Here is a 21,551-nt window from a genome sequence, read left to right as displayed (position 1 = left end):
GCTCAGAGCTTCTGCCTGGGAGGAACTCTAGAGAAGAAGGGAGGGCTGTGGTGGGAGGGGGCTGGGAAGGGAAGGAGCTATCAAGGAGCACGCATGCCTGACGCTGGGCAGGGGTGTTTCACACACAACCCATCCAGACCTCACTCTGGCCGGGGATATTTGCTGTCATTACCACTGTAGGATGAGAAGATGGTCTAGAGGAATGAGTCCCGCAGTTGGTAGGGAACGGAGCCAGGATGTGACCCTGAAGTCTACATTCTTTCAGCCAACTAGGCCACTTCGGGTATCCAGGTTCAGAGATAAACACGAAAAATGGAAAGAGCAGGGGAGCATCCTAGACAAAAGGCCGTGCATGTCCGGTAAGCACATTAGCGCCCAGCCTTCCAACAAAGGATGGAGGAGACAAAATAACAAGATTTCCTTCCCAAAGTTCAGCGCTGTCAGTCTCTGCTGGACTGGAACAGGGGCGGCTGGTGGCATTTCAGCTTTACCTCCTGGCAGGTGCTAGAGCAGCTCCAAAGGTTACAATAGATCTTTTGAAAACAGTCACTCACAAAACACCCAGACCTCCCTAAACACTGCATGTCCCCTAGGTCAGCCCCATGACGAGGCCGTGATCTCCGGGTCTGGGGGTCCCCTCACCTCCAAGCCCACCGGGCAGACCTGAGCCACTGGAGCCTAGATAGGCAGGGAGAAGCCTGTCCAGGTGCTTTGTGAAGCATTCTCGGAAGCCTGAGTCACTTTAGCTAATCAGATGAAGAAACAGAGAGAAAATGGGGCAAGTATTAAGTCTGGGGAAATTACATTTGTCAGCTTTGCACATACAATTACACTAACCAAATGCTTAGGATAATGCAATCACGAGGATGCAGAGTTCTCTCTCTCTCTCTCTCTCTCTCTCTTTCTCTCTCTCTCTCTCTCTCTCTCCAGTAATGAATGTGCAAGCCAGCTCTGCCACCCTCCCTACAAAGCCCAGATAAGGACAGGCAGGACCCTGAAGGCCCATGACCCTTCCTCAGCCTCTTTACCCCGCTCTTCTCCTGTGAGCTCACACATTGTGTAGGGAGGACAGACGGAGTCAGCTCAGAGTATGTAAGAACCAGCCCAGACCTTGGGCCCAACCCACAGGAGTCTGGAACTAATGGAGCCCTGGCATCAAACCACAATCTTACCTCTGAGTTGCTTAGTGACAGTTGGTTTACTATTCTCTGAGTACACATCTCTTGCCAAAGGCTGGGGGGACAGTTAAAACTGTGTAGGATCACGGAATGAGCACTGGACCAGGAGTCAGAAGCCCTGTGTACAATCCTGGCAGGCCTGCACTAGCAAGCTGTGGTCCTGGGGTGGGTCCTGCCTCTGCCTGTCTTCTCTCTCCTCTTCTGACCACCTGGGCAGGTCAGCAAACCCACAAGTAGCAGAGCTCAGTGGAGACGCGCTCATGTCAACACAGACAAAGGCAAGGAAATTACTTCTTTTCGTAGTCGAGTTTAAAGTAGATAATCTCCCGGTCCCTCCCCAATCACCAGCCCCATGGTTTTAAGGGCTGAAGGGATATGGCGTGAGAGAGCCAGAGCTATCTTGGCCCATCTCTCTAATTAACCCATGACACTGCTAATGCGCCCAGGAGAAAGGGTGACAGACTGTCCATTTCCACACATGCTCCTATGATTCAAGAACAGATGCCAATTTCAATGAGAAAGTTTTATGTGTTTCATATAAATTGATTGAGTCTATTTCTGCTAAATGCATTATCCATTCACCACAGAACAACTATTAGAGTTAATAGAATTTGTAGCTAGAGCCATTATGGTCCAAGCATGCCCTTCTGGGGATGACGGCATTGTTGCAAGGCACGCTTGCCAAGGGTCTGGCCCCCTCGCTCTGAACCTGTCTTCTCATTTCTACCAGAGCCTTCTGCACTCGGGTGCTGCAGACCTGGCCAGGTTCACTTCAGCGACACAACCAAATAGTGAGGATTGACCTCGTTCTTGAACAAATAAATGTATTCTAATCCAATCCCAAACAAATCAAAGCAACCTATCACTTGTTGGCACCTCAGACAACTACCTAGCTTGAGGAAGCTGGGATCCTGCTTTAGCCTGAGCTCTTTGCTGCATGCCAGTTTGGGAGGCAGGAAGCCCTATGGCATGGGGAGGGCAGGAAACAAGTAAGGGTAGAGGTGCCGGGGAGCCCCACTCACCCTGGGGGGACTCCAGTTGAACTCTTGGGTTCAGTGTATCGTTAACAGCTTTCCCCTGAGATGCCCACTGTCAAAACCTGGGGCTTCCTCATGCAGCAGGGACCCAGATCACCCCAAGCTCTCTCCACATGTGTCCTCATACCATCTGCTTCCGGTCACCTTGCTAGGGCAGGGAGGACCCTGCCAGAAATGCTGCTTCCTAGTCCCTAGTGGAATCTGAATGTCTAGGAAGGAGAGGCCACACTCTGCATTTTTTAGGAGACTCTCAAGGAAAGCCTGGTTTAAAAGATAGTTTAGCAACTGCAAAGTGCAGCCTGACCTCTTTAAAACAGACGAGGAGCCTAGGCCTGGGGAAGGTGGGGACTGGTTCAGAGTCACATGGAATGCTTTTAAGTTTTAATCTCTCAAACAGCAAATCATGTTGTCATCTCCTCTTTTTTTTATTTTTTTAAAGGTTTTATTTATATATTCATGGAAGACACAGAGAGAGAGGCAGAGACATAGGCACAGGGAGAAGCAGGTTCCCTGCGGGGAGCCCGATGCGGGACTCGATCCTAGAACCCTGGGATCAAGCCCTGAGCCAAAGCAGATGCTCAGCCACTGAGCGACCCAGACATCCCCTCTTTACACACCTAAAAACCACCAGTCACTGGGCATGCTGGGTGTCAGGAACTGTCCTGGGCTCTTTTGTCTTCATGATCTCACTAGTTGGCACTATAATACAATCCCTCTTTTACAGCTGAGCAGGCCCCCAGAGGATAACTTGCCTGAAGTTATACAACTTGTGTATAAGGCTAAAAAACATGGTCTTTTGAGAAATCATATGGAAAAGTTAAGCTTTGTCAGCCACGTAACATTTAGAAGGGCAAATTGTGATACATCTTCAAGGAATCCTACTTCAAGATTCTAGAGGAATCTTGTCTCTGAAAATACCTCCGTTTCTAAAGTTTTTGCTTAAAGCATCTTCACTGTTATTCAAAACGGCACACCAGGCACACATGCACCACACACACACACACACACACACACACACACATAAGGAAGCTAATAATTGCAGCTAACTGGCACCCCTCTGTGCACCCTGATCCTCATGGGTGCCCATGGAATACCCTTTTGTCAGCACCCATTCGACTGGGGGAAAGAATTTAAGACTTGAGCAGGCACAGGCCACAGATAGAATCCTTGGGACTCCTTTGGGTGGCTGGCCATTTTTTCCTGTTCAACTGCTGGCTTTTTAACCAAGCGTTATGTGTTCTCTCTTATTTTACTAATTTTAGATTATCACCTATTTATAGCAAGAGAACTAGGGATGACTCATGAAGCACCAGCCTTAACAAGGCTTGTGGGCCTCCAGTCCTGGTGGCAGGTCCAGTGCCCTCCCAATTACAATGTCACTCTTCATTTGAGAGTGTCTCCCTTCCCTCCCTGGGAGCTAACACAGCCATGCTCCGGGAAGAGAGGTGCATGGAACTAAGTCGTGATCCATGATGCCCATTACTGACGCTAATGAGTCTCTTCCAGGGAGAGAGGTTTTATACATTGGAGACCCAGTTGGCATCCCCAAGAGGTGGCCTGCGTGGTGGCCGAGAGAGAGAAAGCACATCCACGGTCCCCAGTGACAGTACCGGGTGGAGGGGAAGGCCGAGTAGGAAGCTCGCTCCCCCGACAGAGCTCCCACCAGCAACAGCTTCTAGGGTGAATATACCACATTATAGGCTGTCCCCTTAGATCTGTACATGGTCACTAAGCATGTTCAGCTTCTTTCATTGGGTCCTTACAGACCCCCAAGCTCCCCGAGGATAGACATCACTATCAGAAAGTGACGATGGCATCACAGTTTGTTTGTTTGTTTGTTATTGAAGTATAGTTGATAGATGTGACATTAGTTTCAGGCGTGCAACACAGTGAGTCAGCAAATATATACGTTCTGCTGTGCTCACACAAGTGTAGCTCCTATCTGGCACCACACAACACTGTCATAATACTATTAAGTCTATTCCCTATGCTATACCTCTCTCTCCTCCTTATGACTTATTCATTCCACGACTGGAACCCTGCACCTCCCATGCTGTTTCATCCATCTGAGTCTGGTATGCTTTTCAAGAGCACAGACTACCTGTATTCAAGTCCCAGCTATGCCACTTACTTTAAGCCACTTCCTTCTTTTTTTTGTGCCTTTCCTTCCCCACATTAAAAAAAAAATGGTGCCTTTATCATCAGTGCATAGGCTTGATAAAAGGATTAGATGAGTGAATGCCTGTCCCAGGCTGAAAGAGGAGCAGAACACAGTGAGCTGTGTGAGCCATTAATATTTTCCTCATTTCAGAAGTGAGGAGATAGTATCAGAAAGGTTGTGTGACTTGTCCCACCAATTGAGTGCAGAGCCAGGATCCAGACTCAAGCTGCTCACTCCAAAGTCTTACCACTGTAACCCCGTTCCCACTGGGAACAATCCCAAATATCACCCAGCTACTGACAAGGGAGAAGCTCTAGCTGCATCCAGGTCAACCGGTTTTCTCTTTCCAACTCAGGAGACCCAACTCAGCATTTAACACAGAAAACATCATTGCTTTCTAGTCAGTGTTTTTAGAATTCCCTGAATCCCAATCCTTAAAAAAAAAAAATCATGGGAGCCTGAGTTCAGTTCAACAAGCTTAATGAGCATGTGCCATATGCCTGCACTGTGCCATGCCCTGTGCTGGGTACCTCAGGACATGCAACTGGGAATGAGCCAAAGTGCCACTCTTGAAAAATGCACCACCCAGAGTTGGGTCCACATAAACCTGGTATGAAACCACTGCTCTCTCAGCACATGGGAGATTCTGGTTCCCTTTCCAATTTCTAACTCTGATTGCATCTGGAATTAGAATACTTCCCCCCACTCCATGGCTCTGACTTCATCCTGTGCTGGATGGTGAGGAGGTCTTCATCCATGATTGGTGCATTGCAGATTCTACTGAAATGATCATTATTTTTTAAAAGAAATCTAGTGTCCTTTGGGAAAGGAGAGAATCTATGCTGTTACTGCAGAACCTCCCAACCTTGTGTCCCACTGGAGAACAGCACAGTATCATCCAGCTCTGATGGACTCAAAACCACCTCACGAACAGCCAGTCTAATGCTACATGCTGGTTGAAATCATGGTAAAGCTACAGACAAAATGCCTTAACACCAAGCCATGGCTCCTGTTAGCAGAAGAGAGGATTCACTGCCTTTCTCTCTCCTGGATGGCCTAAGAAAACATGTTGCTTTTACCCATTTGTTTCAGTGAAACGTTGCATATGTGGGAGACAACAAATGATCCAAGAACTCTGGTCTCAGCATGGCTTGATTAAGATCATTTAGCTCCAAGACCAGCAGAACACAAAAGGCCCCTCCATCAGTGCAAATACATTAAGTATTTGTTTGAGGGGGAAGACCACTTTTAATTATCACCCTACTCCCAGACTTGCTGGTTCAGCCTGCAAAACAACCCTGCATCCCCTTGGAGCCTATTCAGATTTCTGCTTGTTGCAGCAAAGCTTCAGTGGTCCTGGGCAGAGAGACTGTTGTTTTGTTTTGTTTGTTTTGTTTTGTTTTGTTTTGTTTTGTTTTGTTTTAATTCATCTGGGCCTAGAGCTGGACAGAGGAACTATGAGGAGAAAGGCTGAAATACTAACTCTAGATTACATAAAGGGATCCTCCCCACTTGCTGCTCCATTTTCAAGAGAAAAAGGAACAAGAGGTGGAATCACCCTAGCCATCACTGAATCGAGGAGGAGACAGAAGACACCCAGAAGAATACAGCCTAGCCAGGGCCCTCCACACTGGGTGCTTACACAGAAGATGAGGAAGCCAGAGAAAGTCCTGGTGTGGGGTTTTGGGGTGGCTAGATAGTGATCTATTACCTTATAACAAGTTACCATAAATGCAGCAGCTTAAAACAACACACATGTGTTATATTAGTTTCTGTGGGTCAGGAAACTAAGCACAGTTCAGCTGGGTTTTCTGCTTTATAATTTCTCATATGGTTGCAATCCAGGTGTTAGCTAAGGCTGGGTCTCATCTGAAAGCCCAACCAGGGAAGGTGTCCCTCCCAAGTTCACATGATTGTGGCAGTTATTGAGACACCTGGAAAGAGAGGAGGAGGAAGGAGAAAGAGAAGGACAATCTGCAAGCAAAATGAAAGTTACAATCTTATGTAATGTAATCATGAAAATGACATCCCATCACCATTACCATATTCTATTGCTTAGAAGCAATACACAGGTCTCACCCATACTCAGGGAGGAGACTAAGGAAGGTCTGACTACCAGGACACAGAGATCAATGGGAATCTCCTTAGAACCTACCTGCAGTGGGCTTCTGTGTGACAGAGATCACCCAACTACCAGGAAGCTTTGAGAACTCATGGTGGAGGCTGATGGCAAGAGTTCCTGAAAGTGCTCTCAAGCCTATCAGACACTTAAATATTCACAAAATACCTACTAAGTGCCAGTCCACAGCAAGATCATAAATGGTTGGTCAAGAATCCTGAAGACTAAGGTTCTAGCTTTGCAATTTGAGTAGAATCAAACATTCTGGGCCCCAGTTTCTTCCTTCATGTGTACAGCAGGTATAATAGTTATCTGCCACAGTTCTTTCTCAGAGCAGCTATTGTAGTGAACAAATGCACTCATTTCTAGCAGGCTTTAAGAATATACTAATATAAAATGTTGTTGTGATGTTGTTATTAACATTATTATTAAAATATATAAGGGAAAAGATTGGGCCAGTTCGCTCATCCCTCCATATGTTGTCTTCTATAAATTTTCAGTGTATTTATAATCATCATCCTCCCCAAATTATGAGCTACACACCTTTGATAATATGTAAGTGTGTGTTCTGAATATATTTTTTCTTGAATTCTTTTGCAAAAGTTTCAAGCAAATCCCAGCTCTGCATTCTTAAAACTAAAAAGAGGAGGGGCAGTATTTTGCACTGTGGGTCCTCTTGTTCAATCAACACAGTTCATCTCCAATTTGCAGATGAAACCCTGAAACTTCATTTGGGGGAAATGAATCACTTTTATGGGGCCATAGAGGATTGCCCCACGAAGACCCACTCACCGATATAAATTGAAAGAGGATTTTTAGTCTTTTAAAGCTTGTCAAGATCTCAGTCATAATGGGGCCTCCAGAACTTTCTCCAGGAACAGCTTTTTAAACAAATCCTGGGAGATTAGATCTGAAAGGCCTGATTTGGTTTTTATAGAGAATATTGACAGTATCTTCATAATAATGTGAGCACAGTTTAAACATTTAGTTATTATTTTTTAAGTGACTGACAAATTGATCCTATTCCAGGATTAATGTTAACAAGTGAGGAAAATAAGCACAGCTTGGGCTTGTCCAGCAACCTAACAGAATCAGGAAAACATTCCGGGGCCTCAGATGAGCTTCCTAGAACTTTTCCTCAACTGGATTTATGACTTTGATCCTCCTAACTAGTCCATACCGTCTATCAATTGATAGTTTCCATCAGTCATCAGGTCAGTAGAGTGTCCACATTGCTAAGGGATAGGATTCAAGTGTTCTCTTTCTTTTTTAAGATTTTGTTTATTTATTCATGAGCGACAAAGAGAGAGAGAGAGAGAGAGAGAGAGAGAGAGAGAGAGAGAGGCAGAGACACAGGCAGAGGAGGAGCAGGCTCCATGCAGAGAGCCCGACGTGGGACTCTATCCCGGGTCTCTAGGATCAGGCCCTGGGCCAAAGCCAGCAGCTAAACCACTGAGCCACCCGGGCTGCCCTCAAGTGTTCTCTTAAAGACTGTGGGGCTCCCTACATTTCAGTAATGTGGATGTGGTTATATGTATAGGAGTGTGTGCTGGTATGTGTGTGAATGACTATGTGAAGATGTGTGATGTCTCCTCAAGACCTACCCCTTTCTGTTTTGCAGTTGTGGCTAAGAGACAAAATACCTTTCAACAACAACAACAACAACAAAAAAAAAAACAACCTTTCAACAAACACCTATTTATACCACCAGGACTACCCTAGCTCTTTTCCAACCTATATTGCTCTAATTCTACTACAAGAACATAAAGGGCCAATAGTGTTCCCACCAAACCACACACAGTACCCTCAGCATGCATGATTTCCTCCTTCTGACCCCTCAAGTGGGTTTGAGGGCTGGTATTTGGCCTACCCTCTTCTTTCTCTCTTGTTTTTTTCTTCACTCAACAAAGGCTTATTAACTTCCTTCTTCATGACTGGCACTGTTTTAGGTCCTGGAGACAAAGCAGTGAACTAAATCAACTAAGCCTCACTTAGTCTCATAAAGTTTACACACCAGAGAGGGTGACAGACAACAAACAAGTATACAGGTGATATATTTCAGATAGTGATGTTTTGTGAAGAAAATAAAGCAATTTAAGTAGACAAGTGACAGTGGCAGAGCATATGTGGTATGTGCATATGTGCCATGATAGGGGTGTTAACAGAGAAGACTTCAGGTTCCTTCAAGTATGTGTCAGAGCAGAACCAGATAATAATATTTGTTACTAACATTAAGGTCCTACTTTTTACCCCTAGGCTAACGCAGCCTGGGAAAACCTCCAAGGCCCTCATGATGTAGCTACAACTCTCATAAACACTAAAGGCCTTGACCATGAACTGTGTATAGATATAGCTGAGGGTGGGTGAAGAAAGGGGAGCATGCCAGGGCTGACCAGGCCAGGACGAGGGAGTGACCCTGATGCCTGGTTCCCCACCAACATCGCTATTTGAGGGATAGCAGCAAGAGTCTCTCTCAGGTCATTGGTTTTTTACCTCAAGCAGGTGGGAGATCTTGATTCTAGAAGTGTCCATTCAAGAAGGACAAACATTATATGGTCTCATTCATTTGGGGAATATAAAAAATAGTGAAAGGGAATAAAGGGGAAAGGAGAAAAAAATGAGTGGGAAATATCAGAAAGGAAGACAGAACATGAAAGACTCCTAACTCTGGGAAACGAACTAGGGGTGGTAGAAAGGGAGGTGGGCAGGGGGTGGGGGTGACTGGGTGATGGACACTGAGTGGGGCACTTGATGGGATGAGCACTGGGTGTTATTCTATATGTTAGCAAATTGAACACCAATAAAAAATAAATTTATAAAAAAATCGAAGTGTTCATTCAGATTGAAGTAGGACCCAGACAATGGCTGGGAGCCCAAGGAGGGGTCCAGTCCCATAACAAAAAGCACTTTATAGATGATTGCTGACATTAGTTTGGTGGTCCTATACATGACTAGTGTCGTTAACTGAGTGCCTGATGATGGGTGATTCACATCTCTGTGATCTTCTTGGCCTTTTTCCATGCTTGTTTCTTAAGAGGCAGTATCCCAGGCCACCATGGTGGCATCATAGGCAGGAATAAGAAAGAAGTGTCTCTTCTCCCTCTTCTCTCTAGCCCTCTCAGATACATTGTCTTCTCTTCTTGGTCCACCATTTGGTCCTATTTCTTCCACCACTACTTTCCCTTTTGCCCTTGACATTTGGATTTTCCACCTCTCAGGTATCCTTCTTTCCAATTCCCAAGAGGGTCCAAGACCCAGACCCAGAAATCAGGACATTTGTTCTTTCTAGTTTCAAATCACTTGGCCAGTTGCGCTGCTAGCCCTTTATCTGTCCGTCTGTCAGAAGTGTTCCAATCACAAGGGCCTTATAAGGATTTCACCCTTAATGACTTGGAACCAGACTGGCTTCCTGTACTATTGCCCCTCTCTCTGGAGGCAGTGAATCCTGTTAACATAATGCCTATGGCAAAGTACCAGACTGTCTCTCCCCTGTCCAAGTCCATGGACAAGAGCATATAAGGGCAGAAATCAATGACTCTTCAGGCCTGCATGTGGTAACACTGGTGTTTGAACCACCATCACTTTCCACTTGAAACTTAAAACCAAATCCACTATGTGTAACCCCCAGATGGGTGAGTCTACAACACCCCTCTCCCTACCAAATACTTTATTAACACAACTCTGGCCTGAAGCCAACTTGGGAATAATAAAATTAGCCCCGAGGACTCCCTTAACTTAATTTTTACAGCTATGCTTTCAGGAGAGTGTTTTTCCTGTGACCTTTCTCTTCTCTCATGTGTTACTGACTTTCCCTCAGGGAGCAGGGGGTGGCTGAGAACACAACACAGTAGCCATCACAGGAGCCATTAAAAACTCCCTCAGATTGCCGGGTGTCAGAGCTGTTTAGGGTAATTCCGTCCTGAAAGCAGCTTTTATCTCAACAGCCCTGACTTGTTTCCCTGTTGATGGGGATCTGGCTTGCTCAGAGGTTCCCTTCTATGAAGAAATATCTGCCTCCCAACAGAGAGGGACATGGGCTTCTAGTCTTTGTTCTCTGGGAGACCTCAGCATTTTTAGGCATCCTTCCAGTCTAGTGGAACTGTGTGAGGGGCAAAGGAGACAATGATATAAAAGTAAAACACAGAGCATGTGCATGAGAATATCTAGCATAAAAGATAGGGCTGGTGTTTTCATTATTGTTATCACCTCCTAACTTCACATCATCAAAAAAGAACAAAAGAAAAATGGCCAGAAAGCTTTGCACAAATGAACATGGTGTGTGTGTGTGGGGGGGGTGAGTGTGGTATGGTCCGTGACAGTTTGTGTGATGAGTGTTAGTGTGGTGTGTGTGTGTATGAGTGTGTATGGGTCTGTGTGATGGGTGTATGTGTCATATGTGTGGTGTGAAAGTGTGTGTTATGTGTGTGAATGTGTGAGAGTTTGTGTGGTGGGTATGAATGTGTGTGGTATGTGAGTTTGTGAGGGTGTCATTGTGTTGTGTAGGAGTGTGTGTGGTGTGTGTGTGAGCATATGAGAGTTTTGTGGGGGGTGTATGTGTGTGTGTCATAAGTGGTGTGAGAGTGTGTATGGTGTATGTGAGTGTGTCATGTCTGGTGTGACTGTGTGATGTGCGTGAGTGTGTGGTACATGTGAGAGTGTGCATGTGAGTTTGTGTGGTGGGTGTGAGTGTGTGTGTGAGAGCATGTGCATATGTGTGCATATGTCATGCAAAAATAGTCTGAGAAGCAAACTAGAACATGGGAAATTCACCAACTGAAAACTGACTGTGTTGCAGAAAGAGTAAATGTGACCTGCCTCTCCTCACTTAGCCCCAGATTTAATTTTTCTACATGGTCACCTCTCTGGTAAGATAAAAATGATTCTACCCTGTCTACTGATTTGACGTGGTTGTCAGGAGCTAAACTTGCTGGAGGATGGAGCTACAGCTACATAAATACTCTGTAATTAAATACATGGAAATTAGAGGCCTAAAGGGTCCTAGCCCTGTTCCCTCAAAATCATAGTAACGTCTTTCTCCCTAAGGTTAGATGTCCAGGACCTTCCATCATCTACCAAATAGAAGTACCCAAATATCAATACATTCTGAAACTGTGAAATACAGGCTTCTTGCAGGTAGCTGGCCCTCAACCTGATACAGAGATGTGGGACCACTTTCATGCCCTCACCCAACATTGAGTATAAAATAAGATTAAACATAGGAGGACATGCTGAAGCACTAGGAAAGCATATGTAACAATGAGAGAGAAGAAAGTGAATTAGTATAAGTATTTATACCTGGGGCCAATTCATGAAGGGACAAATGTCCCTAAACAACTGGCTACATCTGGGTGGCACTATCAAAGGAAAAGTTAAATTATACTGAGTGGGCTGTATCCCAAAAAAGGCAGACATGATGTAACAGCAAATTCTAGTCCATGGTCATTGGAGATGTCCCTGATATGCAATTGGAAAAACTCTGCAGCCCCAGGAGTAGAAATTCAGGTGAGAGACCTGAACAGACAGATGATATAAAAGGGCTAATCATAACAGGTGACCTCAAGTGATTCCTATTTTACAATTTTTCTCAAGGAAAAGAGAAGATGGCAGTGATGGCAGTACCAGCATAGTTGTCTATCTCTCTGAATCTAAAGGCAAAGCAACTGTATATCAAAACTGAAAACCTATGAACATTTACAACAAAATTGTTTGATTAAAAAAATACCTAAAATACAAATCGATGAGGGCAAAGTACAACTATAAGACCTGCCTAATTAATATCAGCATCTGAACAAAAGAAAGGAGTTGAAGGCAACAGGCTGTCTTATAAACCTGAGAACAGGAGGAAAATCACTGACAGATACATGCTGGAAATGACTGACAACCAATCTGAGAAGGATTGCTGAATCTGGGAGAGGTTTTGTCCAGTCCAGGGGTATGTGAGTGCAAAGGGCTAAGGTAATGTCTGAAGACGCTAGGGTGACCTAGCCATCAAGCCTCCTTTCCAGGAAAGAGTCCATACTAAGAAGAAATTTCTAGATGTCAAATCAACATTGAGTAGGATAGGAATGATAGAAGATAGATAGATAGATAGATAGATAGATAGATAGATACATATCCAGGTATATATGAAGAAAAGAAATAGAGCCAGAAACTTTTGAAAGCAAACTGCCATATTTTTCAACACTATATGAAGAAAAGAATAAAGGAAGCTCTGTGAAATTAGAAAAGCTCTTGAACTCTAAAAGTCCTAGAAAATTAATTTCATGTAAAAATGTGTAGGTATCAAGACCCATCCACATTACAATAAGAATTTTAAAAGAGCATAGAGGACAAAACAACACCCCCACAAAAAATTGAAAGAATATCAGAAAGACATATCCACAAAAGAGATCAAAATTATAGTCTATTTCCAAATGAGCTGATACTAAAATAATGATAGAAGACATGAAAAATAGCATAAGCCAGTGTTACAAAAGATCAAAAACTAAGTGGTAGAACTCAGAAAATAATTTGAGATAAGAGGAAAAGTAATTTCAAAATTGAAGACTAAATTAGAGCAAATAAACATGACAGTTAATGCCTTATAAAAATAGAAAGTGAAAAGAGAAAATTTTTCAAATAAAAAAGGTGACATCCATCAAGATAGGCAGAGAAGATCCAACATGCAGATAACAGGAGTGCCTGAAGAAGAAGATTGGAGAAAGGGAACAAAACAAATGCTTAAAGCTATAATTGAAGGAAAATATTCTTATTGAATCTAATTAATAAAAAAGCACACTGTGCTGCTGAGAATACTAATCCAAGTGAGTTATACCAAAAGGTATTCTAGTAAAATTGCTGGAAATTAAAGAAAAAGACTTTGGGCATCTAAGAAAAAACAGCAAGTGATTTATTAGAGAATGAAATTTAGATTATCATCAAAGTTCTTTAGGGGAGGTTAGATTTTATTCCATTTGACAGACAGAGAGATTGAGAACACAAGCAGGGGGAATAGCAGAGGGAGAGGGAGAAGCAAGCTTCCCGCTGAGCAGGGAGCCCAATGTGGGGCTCGATCCCAGGACCCTGGGATCATGACCTGAGCCAAAGGCAGATAGATGCTCAACTGACTAAGCCATACAGGTGCCCCCAGAGTTTTTGATAGTACTACTTTAAACCAGAAAAAAAATGGAGTAATATATTTAATATACTCAAAGGAAAAAATATTATCAATATCCAAGAACTCAAAGAATGTTATTCCCATGAGCCCTCCCTAAGGAATCTACTTGAAATCAAGCTTCAGACAACCAAAATGACTAAAGATATATCAACATGATGGTTAGGAGCATTAAACATATGCACTTACAGAAGTGAGATGAACTAAAGGTTAATGAGATGATATGCCCAAACAGAGTAGCTAGAGTACAAGTTCAGGAAATTATAGGAGAAAGGAAAGCACATACACCCAAAAAAAATTTTAATTGATCTCGGTTTTTATTTTTTGGTTTTATTTTATTCTATTTTTAGAGAAAGAGATAGAACACTAGCCAGCAGGGGAATGAGGGTAGGTGGAGGTGGGAAGAGGGAGAGAGAATCTCAAACTGGCTCTAGACCCAGGGCTTGATCTCACGACCCTGAGATCTGAACTAAGCCAAAATCAAGAGTCAGACACTTAACTGACTGAGTCACCCAGACTTCCCCTGATCTCAGTTTTTATTTTGATGATGGTAAGGTAGTAGTGTTATAACTCTGATACTATTGTGTATATTATGAAGGATAAAGTAACTGAGTAATTATAGAATATTCTAAACCCTTTATTACCTATGTTCTTGAGAAGCGAGATTCTCAGTGTCAAAAAAAGAAATGCAGATGTAAGAGAAGAGATTAAATTTAAAATCTTGTAGTCCTGAATTTGAGCTGGAAGTATTGTGAGCTCATGAGATATTTTGTCATTTACATATGTATCTTCTTCATATGTATGTATGTTTTTACTGACACACATCTTAGGTCTGTCCTGTAAAGAAGCCTAGAAACAATCACCAGCCCAGTAGCAGTGTCTATGGCACCTAGATTGTGTACTTACAGAATGGTTTTTCACTAAAATAAATCAAAGCTTTTGAGAAAACGGCTGAGACCAGGTCTGCAAAAGAAACATTTCATACAGATAGCAAGGAAGCAAAATAACTCAGGAAGCTATCACTGAGCAAAAATGTGATTATATGAACCTTAAAAGGATAGTAATTGTGATTAATTAAAACTCAAAAATATGTTTAAACTCATGGGTTAATAATGATATATAAACAACTAATTGGTCAACTTTAGAAGATGATAGAAAATGAATCCATCATCTTGAAAACTGTAAATAAGGTGGAAGAATTAAGCATTTATCCTGCCTTTCCTGTATGAACTGTACCACTTGGTAACCAAATAGTAGATGAAAGGGAGCATCTCTTTATATATTCAAACTATTAAATAAGAGAAAAAGATATCATTTGAATATCATTATTTTGCACCTCCCAATAAATAAATGGAGCTAAGCATTAAGTTTCAATAACTGCTAACATCCAAAAAAAGAGAAAAAAAAGGCAATAATCATGGATCATATATCTAGAAGGGGATACTGCTCCATTATTTAAAGAGGTGAGACAGATGATAGAACTACTTTAACCTCACAGTTGCTACAATACGTGTATTACTTTTATCTTTCCCTAATAAGAACAACTTGTTAATTTTCATCATGTACTCAAAAAAGGATTATTTGTCTCAATTTATAGTAAAGAATGGTGTCATATACATTTATGGATGGTGAGTGATTGTATTCACTTAGATTTTGGTCATGATTTTATTTAATGATATCTACAATGGCCATCAAAATGGTTCAATATGCCACAGCTCCCATGAAGTTCAGCTCAGTCAACAGATACAGATAGAATTTAACTCCATGGATCAGAATCAAAATGGTACAAAAGATCCATCTGCACCATTGAGTGCTCTTTTGTGGTATAGCCACGTAGGCCTTCAACATGAGGCAGATCCTTATTATTGTGATTAATAGTAATAGGTGAAAACTTATTTTCCTTGGTATCACACTTTATTTCTTTGCATTCAATTGAGCAGATGAGATAGCTTAGCAACAGTAATAAAACTAGTACAATCACTGTCTAGCCTACTTTTTAGCATTGTGCAGCATATTACTAATTGATCTGTTTCTTCTTGGAGGGTACTGCAATATACTTAAAACGAAACCCAGTGTTTAATGGATTTTTTCTTGCTCGGCTGTCTATAACCAATCAGTATTTTGATGTTTGTGGATTCTTTATACAATTTAGACGTGAATGAGTATTAAACTAGGCTTCTAGTGTGTGGTATAAGTAGAACAAGATAAAGCAGTTGTTTTTTTTTTCTTTCCTAAATGACTTTTAATACAATAGTTTTGGTCTTATTTTTGTTGGGTTTTTTTTTCAGGTTTTTTTTAATAAATTAATTTTTATTGGTGTTCAATTTACCAACATATAGAATAACACCCAGTGCTCATCCCGTCAAGTGTCCCCTCAGTGCCTGTCACCCATTCACGCTGACCCCCCGCCCTCCTCCCCTTCCACCACCCCTAGTTCGTTTCCCAGAGTTAGGAGTCTCTCATGTTCTGTCTCCCTTTCTGATATTTCCCACACATTTCTTCTCCCTTCCCTTATATTCCCTTTCACTATTATTCATATTCCCCAAATGAATGAGAACATACACTGTTTGTCCTTCTCCGATTGACTTACTTCATTCAGCATAATACCCTCCAGTTCCATCCACGTTGAAGCAAATGGTGCATATTTGTCGTTTCTAATGGCTGAGTAATATTCCATTGTATACATAAACCACATCTTCTTTATCCATTCATCTTTCGATGGATACCGAGGCTCCTTCCACAGTTTGGCTACTGTGGACATGGCTGCTAGAAACATCAGGGTGCAGGTGTCCCGGTGTTTCATTGCATCTGAATCTTTGGGGTAAATCCCTAACAGTCTATAAAGAACTTATTAAACTCAACACCAAAGAAACAAACAATCCAATCATGAAATGGGCAAAAGACATGAAGAGAAATCTCACAGAGGAAGACATAGACATGGCCAACATGCACATGAGAAAATGCTCTGCATCACTTGCCATCAGGGAAATACAAATCAAAACCACAATGAGATACCACTCACACCAGTGAGAATGGGGAAAATTAACAAGGCAGGAAACCACAAATGTTGGAGAGGATGCGGAGAAAAGGGAACCCTCTTACACTGTTGGTGGGAATGTGAACTGGTGCAGCCACTCTGGAAAACTGTGTGGAGGTTCCTCAAAGAGTTAAAAATAGACCTGCCCTATGACCCAGCAATTGCACTGTTAGGGTTTTTTTTTTTTTTTAAAGAGAAAAGAACCAGGCTTCCTCCTTCCACAATCCCCAATCCAAGCTCCTCCTTGGGGTGCATTTGATCCTCCTATAGCTCCACAGAGCCTCAGGGACCAATGTCCCATCTAGAGGAATATGAGGACCCTTGTACTCTCAGACTGACAGCTCAGCATCAAGCCTATCTCACTACTGGTCTGTGACCATGGTCTCCTGGCCAAAAACCAAGGTCTTGCATTATTGTTTCATGACCCTTCCTTCTCTCTTATATCTCTTCTTCCTGGCCTTGTAAACATGCCAGTTACTGAATTTTTCTTTTGACACATCCTGGCTCCCCATGACCTCTCTGGGGACCAGAGTCCTGATGCTGAGCACCTGCTTTCCCTGGTTTATTCCCATGATCTTCAAGCCTGCACTCTGCTAGGCTATGATACAATAGGGACACACCTCTGGGACTAAGAGTCTACCCACCAAGTATCCTGACCAGATTTTCACCTCTCCCCTCATGCTGGCCTGCTTATTCTCTGGGACTGAGCAAGATTGGTTTGGTCTGTTCTGGCTTTAAGTGAGCCCACGGCTTATGGACTTGAAAAACACTTAGACTCTCAGACAAGTTCCATGAGGATTTCCTGGTGAGTCTAGCACCTTTTCAAGTTTTGAACTGGAACTCAGAAAATCAATGCTTAATTCCTGGCTCAACTGATTATTCACTCTGTGTACCACAGGTTAGTCACCTAGCTTCTCTGAACTTGAATTTCCTGATTTTTAAATTTAATACATATATAGCATCACAATTCCTGACTCATATAATGTACACATTCTATATTGAGAGGTTTTTGCCCTCTTCATGGAGGAGTTTACTTCTCATGTGTCTGAGGTTCAGCCCTTCCCCCATCCAACATACACACAGAATGAAGCATAGAACAAGTTGGGAAACAATGGCTTCTACCCCAGGATCAAAGCTCACCTTGACTTCTCCTGCCCCCTGGAACTGCTGTCACTAATTCTCTTGCCTCTGGACCTGCCTGCTTTGATCTATAAGGTTGTATCTAATACTTCCCCAAAGACACTTCTAAAAATCAACCTAGTGTTTGCCTACCCTCTCATGGCTCTAACTCTTTCTGCCTTAGCTTAGAACTGATCTCATGCCTACCTTGCCTGACATATGGCTAGACTTTTCCTGCTCCCAGGGTCCCATTCCAGATCCCTCCTCTGGGGCCCTCGTAGGCCCATGGCAGTTAATACCACCAGACCCAGAGCAACAGTAATTTCCATTTAAATCTGTGAACCCAGCCCTCAAGCAAGGATCTGGAAATTATTATAGTCTGCTTCAGCAAGCCTTAACCCAATGCTCAGCTGACTGTGTCAGGCACTTTAGAGGGACAGTAGAAATAAAGCAGAATAGCAATTGTCCCTGTCCCATTATACAAAGCCACAGGAATCTACAGTTCTGATAACCTTAACTCAAAAAATAAATCCTAGCATTAGAGTCCTAGGAAGGCCACAGGATCAGAGACTCATGTAGGGACAATCTGAAGAGACTAGAAGTCTTCAGGACAGGAAGCTGGGAAGGGCTTGATCACCATCAAAGGATCATTGGACAAAGAAGGAAGAACTCCCAATTTGTAGTTCCTTCTCTAAGGCTGATTTACTCAGAAAAGTCTATTCCCTTTTCTAGAACATTCTTTCTCCTTTTAGACATTGAAGTAGATGGGGACTTAGTTCACAAATCTGGTTGATTATCCTGAGAAATTTTTTGCAAAATGCAAGTATTGTCCTCCCCCACCATTGCCCAACGTAGTTTCTACTAATCAGAAGCTCCAGGGCTCTGAAATTCATACTTTTAAAGGTCCTCAGGTGGTTTGGGGACCACTGGATTCAGTGATCTCTAAGATACCATCTTGCTGTGACATTCTATAATGTCAGATTCCAGACAGAATGAGCAAAGGGAACCAACTGGATGAAGCTTGAGCAAGACAAGCCCACACACTTGAGAAGCAGGACAGCCCTGGGAACAGGCCCATACTCCAAATAGGTAAAGCTGGTGGGAAACATAAATTGATTCCAAGCAACTCTGGGCAGATTTATGAGGGTCAGGGCCATCCAAGGAAGCAGGGAAGACCACCATGCCTGAAGACTGCTGAAAGCAAGAGAATTCTAGCTGTATAAATCATGGGTCTGACCTGGGATGGCAAATCCTGTTCCCATGGAATCCACTCGAGAAAGAATTTTCTCTCTGGAACTTCCCATCAGAAATGGCTGAAAATAAAAATAAAATTTTGTGTACAGAAACCACCTGAGACTAATATATGTCCACTGAGTTGGGAAAATACTAATCCCTTTATTGAGAAACAGCCCCAATGTCCCTCCTTCTGTGGAATGGGAACATAAATCTTGAAATTGAGTGTCTCTGCTTCAGAGACAGAAATTGAACAGGAAGTTATGCAATTTTAAACTGTATTCATTATGCATCTCTAATGCCAGATGTTATTCTACGCACTGTGCTTAGGTCATCATTTAATAGTCTCAACTAAGTCCAAATTTGATTTGTTCAGATTAGGAAACTGAGGCTCAGAGAGGTATATGATTTACCCTAGGTATCATAGGTATCAGGAGCAAAATCCAGGATAGGAAAAATTAGCCCATCTTGATCCAAAGCCCATGATTCTCTTCCTACCTCACCAAATGCTCTACTTCGCCAAGAAGTAGAAGTCCAGCATCTCTGGGAATGTCTCAGGACATTTAGAACAATGTTAACCCAGACCAAAGTTAGAAGTAGGTTCCACAGAGAGGAGATGCTCAGGTAGGGCACCACACCTATACCTTTAGCTCTCTTCCTCAGCACATTCTTGAGGAAAAAAGAAAGAAAACACACACACATATTCTTTCATTTCCAGGACTGAATTAACTGTGTGAATTGTCATGCTTCTGCCCAAACTGAGAAGTATGCTCCCCAAACACAGGATGCTTGCTTTAAGGCATAAACTGGATCTGAGTATAGGCTTCAAAGAGCTGAATATCATGTGGAGCAAGTGGACTTTTCAACTCCCTTTCCAGGATTGTCTTTTCCCACATCCCCATTCTCATCCTCAGGTCACTGAGTTTAACGCCATAGGTGCTGCTGATGGAGGATCCATATTCACAGATATTTCCCTGGCCACATTTCACATTGTTGAGAAAAGCACCTGCCATGGGTATAGCAGTAGTCATTGACACAACTCATATTTTTAGAGTTTTGGACTTTACAAAGGCCTTTTATGTCCCTTGCTTTCTTTAATCCTCATGCCAATCCAGCTCTTTTTACAGACTAAGGAGCTCTGCCAAAGTCCCACAACCAATAATTGATAAGGCTGCCCCTAAATCCATTTCCTTTTCCATTCACCACTTGGGCACAGTCCACTTTTAGGATTTGGGTGCGGGAGAGGATAAAAGGGCAACTGGCCAAGACAGCTCTGCTAAAATGCCCTCAGTTCAAAGAGTTAGCTCTTTGAATTAACAGGTTACCCCCCTTTAGAATACAAAAAGATCAGAAAATTAACAACCAGCCATTCACATCAAACATGAATGGATTCATCACCTTCTCGCCCTTGAAACAACCTTTAGGAACCAAGTAGAAATCAACACTTTCATTTCAAAACAGTAAAGCCAGCCAAGAAAAGTGTTGAATATGCAGTGTTGAATAGTCATATGCTTTGGAATCTCAACCAGAACTTAGGTCTCCTGACCTTGGGGTCAGGAAAGTATCACAAAAACCCACCACACTGGCCAAGTTTTCAGATTATCAAAACTACCTAGTGTAATGTCAATCTGATTGCTTGTAATCAGCAACCCAAATTAAGGTTTCATTTCCACATCATTAAATTAGTTGAAAGTCTTCAAAAATTGTTCACTTTAACATTTTAGTGAGCAAAACTATGTATACCAAATTAATTTTTCCATAATTTTCTATAGGTAGAATTTGACTTAATTACTTTAGAGGGAAATAATTTCTGCAATCTTATAATGAGATTTTTATATTTTAAGTAAAAGTGATTTATCAAGAACACATTTTTAAGAAGTTTTTATAGGTTATAAAAATGTTAGAATTCCGGCCAACATGAAATCTGATAATTCGTCAAGATCCAGCCTGGCTCAAAGATAGAAAGTTTCAAAGGAAACGGCCCAGTGGCAGTGGAAGGATAGGGTGTGCTAAATGATCCTGAGCCACCCCCAGAAGGCTACATAAAGACATTGGGTGCTCTGGGTGAAGACAGAGCACCAGGAAGTAGTGAGGGGCTTGGGAAAGGAGAGCATGCACCAGAGACAAATGTGACCTGTTTCCCCATTTTTTTTGTACTTTCCCAGAGCCTCTAGCCAAGAGTGCAAGGCTTCCTGCTCCTACCACCATGCTGGGTCCCTGGGCCAATGAGGGTGGGTGTCATGGAGCTGACGACGTATATGTCCAGTTTACTCTTTTGAGCTTCTCCAAGCTAAGAGGATCTTATATGTGTATGTCCAACCTTTGGGAGCAGGTTAAATGCAGTCACAGTAGCATAGATTGAGCACCTGTTGTTTGCCCAGCACTGTTCCAGACTCAGTGAGAAACGAGCAGAGGGCCCAGCCACTGACCATGCCTGTCTTACCTGATGGGGTCTTTCTCCCTCCTGATAACTCTCAAAGTGCAGTGTTAGCCAAACCCTGGGAGGCTTTTTGT

At 42.7% G+C, this 21,551-nt stretch overlaps 1 protein-coding gene across 1 annotated transcript in view; it reads left to right on the top strand.

Annotated features, from left to right (window-relative positions):
• Positions 1–21,551, top strand: part of ALK (ALK receptor tyrosine kinase) — a 690,816-nt gene that overhangs the window by 616,919 nt on the left and 52,346 nt on the right. The gene's annotated exons all lie outside the window — the stretch shown is intronic.

This window comes from Nyctereutes procyonoides, unplaced genomic scaffold, assembly GCF_905146905.1.
Source record: "Nyctereutes procyonoides isolate TBG_1078 unplaced genomic scaffold, NYPRO_anot_genome, whole genome shotgun sequence".
Lineage (NCBI taxonomy): Eukaryota > Metazoa > Chordata > Mammalia > Carnivora > Canidae > Nyctereutes > Nyctereutes procyonoides.
Note: the sequence above shows the minus strand (reverse complement) of the source record. Positions and strands in the feature narration are given on the sequence as shown.